Source organism: Rhincodon typus, chromosome 40 (assembly GCF_021869965.1).
Source record: "Rhincodon typus isolate 14 chromosome 40, sRhiTyp1.1, whole genome shotgun sequence".
NCBI classification, from domain to species: Eukaryota; Metazoa; Chordata; class Chondrichthyes; order Orectolobiformes; family Rhincodontidae; genus Rhincodon; species Rhincodon typus.
This window is the reverse complement of record NC_063371.1, coordinates 931,158-943,108: the sequence shown is the minus strand read 5'-3', so window position 1 is coordinate 943,108 and position 11,951 is coordinate 931,158.

Genomic DNA, 11,951 nt, shown 5'->3' with positions numbered 1-11,951 from the left:
TTAAATTACTTTACTTTCACTGTTACCTTGGACAAATATAATGACTCCCACCAGATCTCATCACTAAACACAAAATTTTATCATCATTTACTTATTATGAACAAACATAGTCTTAAACAAGTGGCAAGATCGTTATGAGCAACACCTTTGCAAACGTGAACCTAAATCCTCTTTAAACCCAAACACACACAACCATCACAGGCATACAACCCCAGAGAGTTGCTGTGGGTGGAACAAGATTGGCAAAGGAGAAAATCGTGTTGTTGAAGAGTTTAAATACAAGGGGAAAATGAGGTGACTTTCTCACAGTGTTCTGTCAATGAGGATCACATTGTTCTTGAATGTAATGCAATAGAAGGAACCTCCTGTCAGGTCATCAGCCATTCAGACCCATGTCTTTATTGAGTTAGGAGGTCAGCTTTCAGAGTCTTTGTGCATTGCCTTTCATTCACACAGAGCATGAGAGAAAGATAGAGAGAGAGTGAGTACTACTTCTTTACAATTCTCTCCACAAGTATAAGAATTTCTTTATCTTTTTTCTGGAGAAAGAGATTGAAATAACTCAACAGAGGTTGGTATCCTATCACCAAGTCACCTTTTATTTACACATGGGAAGTCCTTGGCACTGATCCAGCTCCCTCTGAGCCAGCTCTCAGACTGAACAGAACCTCTGATACGCCTGTTTATATCTGTCAGTCAGGGCTCCCTGATTGGACCGGGTTAATAGCCCCACTTAGGGATCTCATTGGCTGTCAGTTCCACCTGGCTGACCTCATTACAATCACGACAGAGATATTTTTTCTGCAGGCCCTTTGGAGGTCTATTTTCAAATGCACCACTCCCCAGTTTGTAAAGTCCAAAAGCTGTTGCCAGACAACGTGCAATGTTTCTCCAACCTGTTTGTAGAATAAAAGTAAAAACTCTTATCCTATCAGCTCTGCTTTTCTAAATGTAACTTGACCTTCTGTAAACAATAAGTAATGCACAATACAGTTCTACTTTCAAACTCTGAGTTCCAACAAGTCATGTGGTAAACTTTCTGCTATCCAGGCCTTGTTAAAAACTTCAATTTCTCCAGTTATCATTCAAAAAAATGTGATTCTTATAACTGACATACTTCTAAGTGAATATAACAAGGTGTGGAGCTGGGGGAACACAGCAGGCCAGGCAACATCAGAAGAGCAGGAAAGCCGATGTTTCGGGTCTGGACCCTCCTCCAGCTCCACACCTTGTAATCTCAAACTCCAGCATCGGCAGTTCCTACTATCTCTACTTCTAAGTGAATGTTGAGTTCTGCTGGAATGCAAAACATGATCTGAAATAGCATTTCCTCTCATTCTAATTGACATATTGAGTAATGGAATGGTCTTACCCTATACAGCCTTTCTTTATGATTCAAACCTTCCATACCCAACAACATCCTGGTAAATCTCTTCTGAATCCTCTCCAGCTTAATAATATCCTTTCTATAATAGGGTGACCAGATCTGGACACAGTGCTCCAGAAGAGGCCTCACCAATGTCCTGTACAACCTCAACATGACATCCCAACTCCAATACTCAAAGGTCTGAGCACATGGGTGAAAGATCACTCAACTTAACTGAAGATGTTACAGTGAGCATTATCAGAGAACATTTAACTCAGTGTATTTGTTTCATTAAGAACACAGGGGTTCCACCTGCTTTTCCTGGTCATACCACACCTGGACATTTGGGTCTTACAATGTGTGGCATCCTGTGAAGACAGTAGGTTGGTACACTATTGCACAACACTGTACCATTGTAGAACTCCTGTTATTTTATTTGGAAGACCCTTCTAGTAATTTAACCCTGCCTGGAAGAAGAAGTGAAACAGCAGCAGGATGACAGTGCAAATTTGGGTACAAGGTAGCTCACTGGAAGTAGAAGTTCTTGCAGCAATTTTTACCTTCCAGGAACAGCAATGAAATTGCTCTTTGCCAGCAGTACAAAATGTGCTCAGTGACTTGCTTTGCAGCATGCTCAATTTTGTCTTCTGATAAAAGTCATGTCATAGTCTTTACATTTTCAAACAAATTACATCTGCCCAAAGACCAGTGTTGATGTTGCTGCTGTCTGACAATGAAAAGTTAAGAGCTGTCTCAACAAAACTCTGCACACAAAGATTTCAAAAAGATTAAACATTTTACTGCTTTATGTAAGCACTACAAACCAATTGTCACTCAAGTTCAGGCTAACAGCACTTGTCTTAAATATTCTCATGTCTTTCCTCATGGTCCTTAAATGTGCTCGCCTGTTGCTGCAAATTAGGAAGTGAAAAGATGCTGTTTTGTATCAAAGCCTTGATGTTGTGGCCAATCAGGGTTCCTGACACTGCACTGTGTTAGGAGCAAGTTCTCAGTAGACTTGAACGTGGCCGATTATTAGCTGGGTGGAATGCTCACCATCCCATTCAGAACAGTGGGCAGTCTCTTGAAGCTGATCCTTCAGCACAGAAGGAGCTCCAGTCTGCTCTTGCAGTTAAGGGAAAGTGAGGGTGCCTCTGTCTTAAGATGCCCTTTCAACACTCTTAAACATTTTGAATTTAAAGATAACAACAGCTTATGGTCCACCATTCTTCTGTGGACAGGTGGGAGGGGAAAACTCCACCCACGCCAGCAGGACACCCCTCCCCGCCCCCTCCAAAGTCAGCCTTTGATCATTGCCTTTTTTAATTCCTATCATGGATATTCTCTGCGGGTGGGCAGACCTTCCACCCAGAAGTTGTTTTGAGGAAATGGCTGGAATGGTGCCAGCAAACAGGGGTGCCAGCCAGTGGCATATAATTATGCATCTCTTTGCCCCATATTGGGAAAACATTATGCTGTAGGCTGCTGTTCTTGATTTTTTTTATTCATTTGTGAGACATGGGCGTCGCTGGCCAGCATTTCTTGCACATCCCTAGTTGCCCTTGAGAAGGTGGTGGTGAGTTACCTTCTTGAACCGCTGCAGTCCTCCTGCTGTGGATTGACCCACAATGCTATTAGGGAGAGAATTCCAGGATGTTGACCCAGCGACAGTGAAGGAACAACGATATATTTCCAAGTCAGAATGGTGAGTGACTTGGAGGGGAACTTGGAGTTGGTGGTGTTCCCATATGTTTGCTGCCCTTGTCCTTCTACAGGGACGTGGTCGTGCGTTTGGAGGGTTCCATCTGAGGATCTTCAGTGATCTTCTGCAGTGCATCTTCTAAATAGTGCACACTGCTGCTACTGAGAGTCAGTAATAGAGGGAGTGAATGCTTGTGGATGTAGCGCCAATCAAGCAGCTGCTTTGTCCTGGATGGTGTCAAGCTTCTTGAGTGTTGTTGGGGCTGCACTCATCCAGGCAAGTGGGGAGTATTCCATCACACTCCTAACTTGTGCCTTGTAGATGGTGGCCAGCCTTTGAGGAGTCAGGAGATGAGTTACTCGCCGCAGTATTCCCAGCTTCTGGCCTGCTCTTGCAGCCGCTCTGTTAATGTGGTGAGTCCAGTTGAGTTTCTGGCCAATAGTAACCCCCAGGATGTTAATAGTGGGGGATTCAGTGATGGTAACACCATTGAATGTCAATGGGTAGTGGTTAGATTGTCTCTTATTGGTGATGGTCATAGCCTGGCATTTGTGTGGCGCGAATGTTACTTGCCACTTGTCATCCCAAGCCTGGATATTGTCCAGATCTTGTTGCATGTGAACATGGACAGCTTCAGTATCTGAGGAGTTACGAATGGTGCTGAACATTTGGCAATCATCGGTGAACATCCCCATCTCTGACCTTATGATGGAGGGAAGGTCATGGATGAAGCAGCTGAAGATGGTTGGGCCTAGGACACTACCCTGAGGAACTCCTGCAGAGATGTCCTGGAACTGAGATGATTGACTGCCAACAACCAGTAACTTAGAGGAGTGTGGGTCTGTCAGCAATCTGCAAGAACTCAGACATTGTCACAGCAGCCTGGAACAGCTAGTTTTCTGGGATTTGTATCTGGTATGGGATGAAAGGGATACGTTCACCCCCGGGGAAGGATATTTTAACCTCATTGCCCATGACAGAGGAAAGTTGACCCCATTTCCTTTCAATCAGGCCGCATTGACAGGAGCTGTAAGTAATTTCTGTACCTGCTGCTTTGTATCCTTCATAACAATGTAACAAAGTAGATGAGAAGGGAAGAGAAAGACAAAGTACTTACAAATCTAAGGTTTTTTACTCTTTCAGTATCAACTCCTACCAGATCCCATGTTTTGGGAGAGATGTGTTACAATTAGCCTGCTATAACTTCTCCTTCATGAGTTGCAGAGGACAATTCACAGCTTCTCCTGTGGCAGGAACATCCAAGCTGTTTGTGTTTGATGTATTTTGCCACAGGTGATGACAACAAAGAATTCATGTTGATTATTTCCTCCTTTTGCACGATTGCTCAGATGATTTTGACACCCGAGCAGGTGTTAATGTAGTCCTGTATATTTTGAAGGATAGAAAGGGATGTGAATTTTGTGTGAATTCAGATATGCCAAAGAGGAAATGTAACAATTGTGTTTTAATGCTGAGGAACACTAAATACAGAGCAGCTAAGATCATTTTAGGCAACACCAATTACCTCAGTCACAACAAAAACACAAAGTAATCGCAAAGCAGCTCTGTTTCTTCAGTACAAATGCAGCAGAATATTGATACAGAGATAGTAGGAACTGCCGATGCTGGAGAATCTGAGATAACAAGGTGTAGAGCTGGATGAACACAGCAGGCCAAGCAGCATCAGAGGAGCAGGAAGGCTGACGTTTCAGGCCTCAACCCTTCTTCAGAAATGGAGGAGGGGAAGGGGATTCTGAAATAAATAGGGAGAGAGGGGGAGGTGGATAGAAGATGGATAAAGGAGAAGATAGGTGGAGAGGAAACAGACAGGTCAAGGAGGCGGGGATGGAGCCAGTAAAGGTGAGTGTAGGTGGGGAGGTAGGGAGGAGATAGGTCAGTCCAGGGAGGACGGACAGGTCAAGGGGGCGGGATGAGGTTAGTAGGTAGGAGCTGGGGGTGGGGCTTGAGGTGGGAGGAGGGGATAGGTGGGAGGAAGGACAGGTTAGGGAGGCGGGGACAAGCTGAGCTGGTTTTTGGATGTGGTTGGGGGAGGGAGATTTTGAAGTTTGTGAAGTCCACATTGATACCATTGGGCTGCAGGGTTCCCAAGCAGAATATGAGTTGCTGTTCCTGCAACCTTTGGGTGGCATTGTTGTGGCACTGCAGGAGACCCAGATGGACATGTCGTCCAAGGAGTGGGAAGGGGAGTTGAAATGGTTCGCGACTGGGAGGTGCAGTTGTTTGTTGCGAACCGAGCGTAGGTGTTCCACAAAGAGGTCCGCTTGGTTTCCCCGATGTAGAGGAGGCCACAACGGGAACAGCGGATACAGTATACCACATTAGCAGATGTGCAAGTTTTGATGTGCAAGGTCTTCTTAGGGCCTGGGATGGGGGTGAGCGGGGAGGTGTAGGGACAGGTGTAGCACTTCCTGCGGTTGCAGGGAAAAGTGCCAGGGGTGGTGGGGAATGTGGAGTGGACAAAGGAGTCATGGAGAGAGTGGTCCCTCCGGAAAGCAGATAAGGGTGGGGAGGGAAAAATGTCTTTGGTGGTGGGGTCGGATTGCAGATGGCGGAAGTGTCGGAGGATGATGCGTTGGATCCGGAGTTTGGTGGGGTGGTACGTGAGGACGAGGGGGATTCTGTTTTGGTTGTTATTGCAGGGAGGGGATGTGAGGGATGAGTTGCGGGAAATGCGAGAGACACAGTCGAGGGCGTTTTCAACCACTGACTTGGGGGAAGTTGCGGTCCTTGAAAAACTAGGACATGTGGGATGTCTAGGAATGGAATGCCTCATCTCGGGAGCAGATTCGGCAGAGGCGAAGGAATTGGGAATAGGGGATGGCCTTTTTGCAGGAAAGTGGGTGAGAGGAGGTGGACTCCAGGTAGCAGTGCATTGAAGTCCATTAAATTAGAATTTCATTTCAACTATAATATATATGTGTCTGAAATGGATAGCCACAAGGATCGAGGACTGTTAGGTTGCCCTCTTGCTCCCTATTCCAGCTGTGTACACTGAAAATGTACCGTCTCTATCATTCACAATCAGCTAAAACGTCAGAACAAAGTTTAGTGTTTTGATAAACTCTCATAAGTTAAATGTCGCTTTACAAATTTAAACATGAAGAATAATAAGAATTAGGAATTTGATTTGGTGATACAATGCAGGTCACTCATTCATGAGAATTTACTATTAGAATTATTTCAATTTTGACTTGTACGTTGTGAAGAGTAAAGGGGCGATATTAATCTATTTCTCTGATGGTTGGGAGTACAGTTGAAATTACTGGGGAAGACCTCTTGCTCAGTTCCTAATGAAAGCCATTTTAAATATGTAATAAGTATTGAAAGTCAAGGCACCTTCTAGAGGCAGAAGAATACAACTAGGATCCAACACCATTTTAACCCAAGATCTTTGCTGTCTTCCTCGTGCCAACCTGCTAGCAAATCTTAACAGGACTGCAGTCTTGGAATCTCTGAGGCATTAACTATAGAGTCACACATCTTCTATTTTATTGGGTGAGATGTGAAATCCATTGAACCGTGCTAAAATCAGGACCAAAGAGATAGTTTTCCAACAATGATTTTCGATAAATGGCATGAAATAAAATAATAAATTCTACCATACGAACAAATTAAAAAATGAACTGTTTCATTTAAATTTTTGCTTTATGCAGTGAGTTCTTATGTTCAATTGAGAGACAATTTTCAATCCACAAGTTTCGGTACCACATTGGCTATTGACTTCTTCATAAATATTTGCAAAATTCCTTTTTTTGTATAAAAAAAAGTCCTTCAATGAAATAGGACAATAAATTTTCCTCTGAGATCAGTGGGAATCTCATTGCCTGAAATATCCTGATTTGATCCCTTCATTATTTACTGAAGAATCAGAAGCATGTTTTACTCTAGGAACAGTTGAAAATTGTAGGTAAATTATTATCAAGAATGTACATTTCATTAAGGAATGCATTGCTATGACCAGACCTGTGTGAGGTTTCCCAAGTTATTATAATTTCAGATGGATACCCCAAACCATTAAGCTCCCATTAAGGTGAGAAGAATGAGCTGGTTCCCGTTCTTTATTCATCCATGCCCATCAGCTGGTGGCAACAAGATGAATTTTAAAAGGATCTCTCCCTTGTGGATGCCTTTCTGCCCGACCTAATGAATTTGTGTTTTGAAGGATCCAATTTAAGCAGGCCTTCTTGAGGTATCAACAGAGTGTACTTTAGTGATGAATGGCAAAAAGAAATAAATAATGTATCACATGTGTGCACAGATTAGGAATAAGAAATGAGTCCAAAAAAAGACAAAAATGAGAAAAATATATGGGTCAGTCTGTCTATGTCCTTCGTGAAGAGTATATAGTGGAATGCTGATTGTTGGACAGTTGATTTCTTGGCTTTTGCAGGTTAGTTGAGATCTTTTGGTCCTGTTTCTTTTTTGCTGGTGTTTGGTTGGCAGCATCCTCAGTGAGAGAGACTTTTGCAGCAATTGTAATGAGGTCAGCCAGCTGGAGGTCCTAGAATCTGAGTTCCTTGATTGGGCAGTTAATCTGAGGCTGTCCCAGCTGACAGATAAAAAGGATGAGTGTCGGAGATACTGACACTCTGGTGTCTGATTCTGTATGAGGCAGTACTATAGTCAAGGACTGCTCATGCGTATATAAAAGGTGACTTGGTGATGGGATACCAGTGTCTATTGAGTCATTTCATCTTTCTTGTCCTGTTTCCTTCTGACTAGCTTGCTGGCTTATTGGCTTTCAGCACTCAAAGAAAGGGATCCTTTTACCCTTAATATAGAGATGACTAGTGGGTGACATCCACAGCATGTAAGCACTCGAACCCAAGTGAGTGCACATAAATCTCAGTTCACTGGCACATCTTCTTCAACTAGCACATCTTCTTTCATGAACACACATAGTCCAGAATTGCAGTCGAATTTTAACTCCTTGCTTTGGATATTCCTGGAACTGCAAAAACCAAAAATTGCTTACAAAAGGTGACTTTCTGCTGAGAAGGGGAAGATAGTCAGCCTTACTTTATCTCTTCTTGTTACGTCTTTCTCTCTGGTTAAAGTTTTCCTCACACTCTACAGGTGTCACAGTCCATGGGTTCCATCCTGGACCTTGCCAGAGAGCCATTGAATTTAAATTCACAGTCTCTTTACTGTCTGCAGTAGCCCTCTTTTTAAAAAGAGGTATCAAAAGTTAAATATGTTCATTGTACTGTGGGTTTCTGATCCGTTGTCAAGACAGAACTTTATTTTTAGTCTGTCAAACTAACTTGCTTGTATTAATGTAAGCAGCTTATATGCAGATACTGACAAAGACTGGAACTGTGCATATGCAGAAAATGGTCTCTCTCGTGCATTTTCAAGTTTATTCAGCTTGAGAAGCAACTGAACTGTTAGTGCTGCGCAGCCCAATTCCTCACTGTTTGGACTTAAAAATGCAGACAACAAAATTGCCTTCAAATTAGATTTTAAAGTATATGGAAAACCAAGAGAAGAAATATTTTCAATTTTTAGAGAACACCTTGCAACTTGCTATCATGCAATTCAATGCATTTAATGTGCCATCATCTCTTTTTGCAGTCTCACCACACTTCCTGTCCTCTCTGAGCAATTTGTAACATTGTGGTTTTTCTACCCTTGAACACTGTAGGATTCTCACACTCCTGGACCGCCGGTACCAATGCACTTAATATTTTCTGTACAGAAATACATGAACATTTCACACCTACAGATTGCACATTAAATATATTGATTTGTGACGATATTGGACAGTGCTTGAGGTGCTTGGGGTGCTGAACTAATGGCCCTACCTCTGCCTCAAAATTTCAAGTATCACCTACCACCGAGGTGTGTCACAACATGATCAAACTCGCTAATTGAAAAAAAGCTGGACAGTTCTGTCAAACCATGAATGCATGGATGCTGAGATAAATCATTTCAATCAGCCCTGTGTTACTGGACAGTTGATTTGTGTATTTATTTCTGAAAATTAAAGAAATGGAACAGGTACAGAACGGATTCACATTATATGCAAATAGCCTGCTCGTTAAAACTATCCAGAACAACAGTAATTGGAGTATGGTTAAAATTGAATCAGAGATAGTCGGAACTGCAGATGCTGGAGAGTATCTTTCCTTTTATAACACACTCCCGCATTAAATGTTGACTCTCTCAAGAATGCCCCTTCTTCTTATTACTTTTTGGCTTGGCATTTTTCTTTCTCTCTGCCTCTACTGGTACAACTGATGAAAATTTCCCTGTTTCTAATGAAGTTCATGGACTCCACAACAATTCCTGAGCAGGCATAAAAGAAGTGCTTAAGGAAGTTACACCTCGAAATGAAGCCCCCAGATTCAATAAAATCAGCGACACTGTTCAGAAGCTTAATTTGGTGGCTGGAAAGTAGAGACAGCAGAACTGATCAGCCATTAGACTTTGACCAGCTTAAGTTTCATCAAAATACAAAACACAGAGCTAGATTTAGCCAAGTCTACCTTTATACTATCTCAATATTATTGAATTTGCTGTATAATAGATAGTACTTAGAGACTGTGATGTCTGAAATACAACAGGAGTTTTGGTTTTGCATTGTCAGGACAATGTTTTCAGAAACAGAACTTGCTAATCAATTCTACATTGAACTGGTGGTGTGCAATTTACCATCTTTGGCACATTTTCTCGGCTGAGCCAATCCCGTAGTTTGACATTTAGATCGCACTTGGCTGTTTATGACACATGCTGGGGAATTCCTGCACCACTAATGCACGTAAAAACACGAATGGCGAAGACAAGTGTTAATCTGTCCAGTAGGGTGAATGTTAAAATAAGTTGGTTACTGAATCTTTGGACCTGATTGGTATTGTTCCTCCTCTATGTTTGTCCGAAGTGGTACCATCATCCTCTTCTGCTCAGTGCAATAAAAATGAATGATATTCAGAGGTACATAGTCAATATAAATTAAGAGCACCAAATAATCTGTCAATGATAAAAACAATAGATTTGTTATCTGCAATTCTCTAGCTAAGAAATTCTACATTAGCTCAATTGGTGTCTCTTCTTCATTTCAGGGAAAGCATCTTCCTGTACACATGGTGATCAGACAATGTTTCATATCATTATATTAAGAGTTGCAATAGATACAGCCTCTTCACTCACTACAACACAGGGAAAATACTTGTGTGATAAACTGGAGTTAATCTCTTCTTAGAGAGCTTTCCAACCTGTCCAACAGTGGCTACATTCAAACACATGTGGATGACTGAAAGAGGGTTTCTAATATAATTAATATTGAATTTTTAAATTTAAATTTATGGGAATGTAATGCAGTTGAATTCATTTTGGTATTACTGTGTTTTTAAAAACACACATAATGACACAATCAATAAGGTAAAGGAACCATAATTACATAATCAATGAATTAGGTGGAAGAATGATTACAGGATACTGTAAAGGGGAACTAAGCAATAAGTTACTTGCTCATTAGTTGGAACATTATTTAAAGCGTTCAGTGACTTTTGGGCATTATATATGTGTGGCATGTAGAGATTGGATGAAATTGTGATTATGTAATATTGGTTGAAATTGTACTGTCTGACAGCATTGAAGCATGTGATAACAAATGAATTAATCCAGTCATACATGCAGTACCACTTGAATACATACTATTTATTTGTAGCATTCTTTTGCCCTTTTCCCCTTCCTTCATTAATATCATTCTAATGATGGAATTTCAGCAAAATATCATGTTAAGTAATGCCTTGATTTTAACCCCTCAATCCCAAACGTTCGAGTGATAGGAACACTCCCACTCAGGATCAGGTAAACCGATTCCAAACAAAGGGTTACAAACACAAATCAGACAAAACCACAAAACGCATTAGGGACCTAATTAACATGTGTAAGTTGGGGGAGGTCATTCCCGTCAGCTGCCCTGTAACAGGTCGAAAGTGGAAGGTGCCACGAGGGCTATTTTTCCTGGAGCGTCAGAGGCTGAAAGGTAACCCTACAGAGGGGCATGGATAGGGTGAATAGCCAAGGTCTTTTTCCCAGGGTAGGGGAGTCCAAAACTAGAGGGCATAGGTTTAAGGTGAGAGGGGAAAAATTTAAAAGGGACCTAAGGGGCAACTTTTTCAAGCGGGGATAGTGCATGTATGGAATGAGCTGCCAGAGGAAGTGGTGGAGGCTGGTACAATTACAATGTTTAAAAGGCATCTGGATGGGTATATGTATAGGAAGAGCTTAGAGGGATATGGACTAGATTCTGGCAAATGGGACTAGGTTTTTATAGGATGTCTGGTTGGCATGGGCAAGTTGGACCTAAGGGTCTGTTTCTGTGCTGTATATCTCTATGACTCTATGAACTAAGGACCAACACATTTTAGTGCTTCTTACTGTTCAAGGACAGGCCACACATAAAAGCTTTAAGTTTCTCCTGCTCTGAGTCCAGATCATGTTCTTCCTCTCCTAACCATGGCCCAACAAATGGCTCAGAGCCTTCCCATCCTTGTCCTAATCCTGCCCAAAGACTGCTAAGGAAAGATCCTGCTAATTGTATATTAATACAGTTAACTGGATGCAGGTGGTGGACATTGATTGGAAATTCATTTGTGTCCCTACATACAGACACAGAGGCAAACTCAGTGGTTGTCGGGCATTGAGGTGTGTGCTTGTCATATGGAACTCTGTATAACAAGGTGTACAGCTGAATGAACACAGCAGGCCAAGCAGCATCAGAGGAGCAGGAAGGCTGACGTTTCAGGCCCAGATCCTTCTTCAGAAAGCATCATTTTCTGAAGAAGGGTCTAGGCCCGAAACGTCAGGCTTCCTGCTCCTCTGATGCTGCTTGGCCTGCTGTGTTCATCCAGCTTT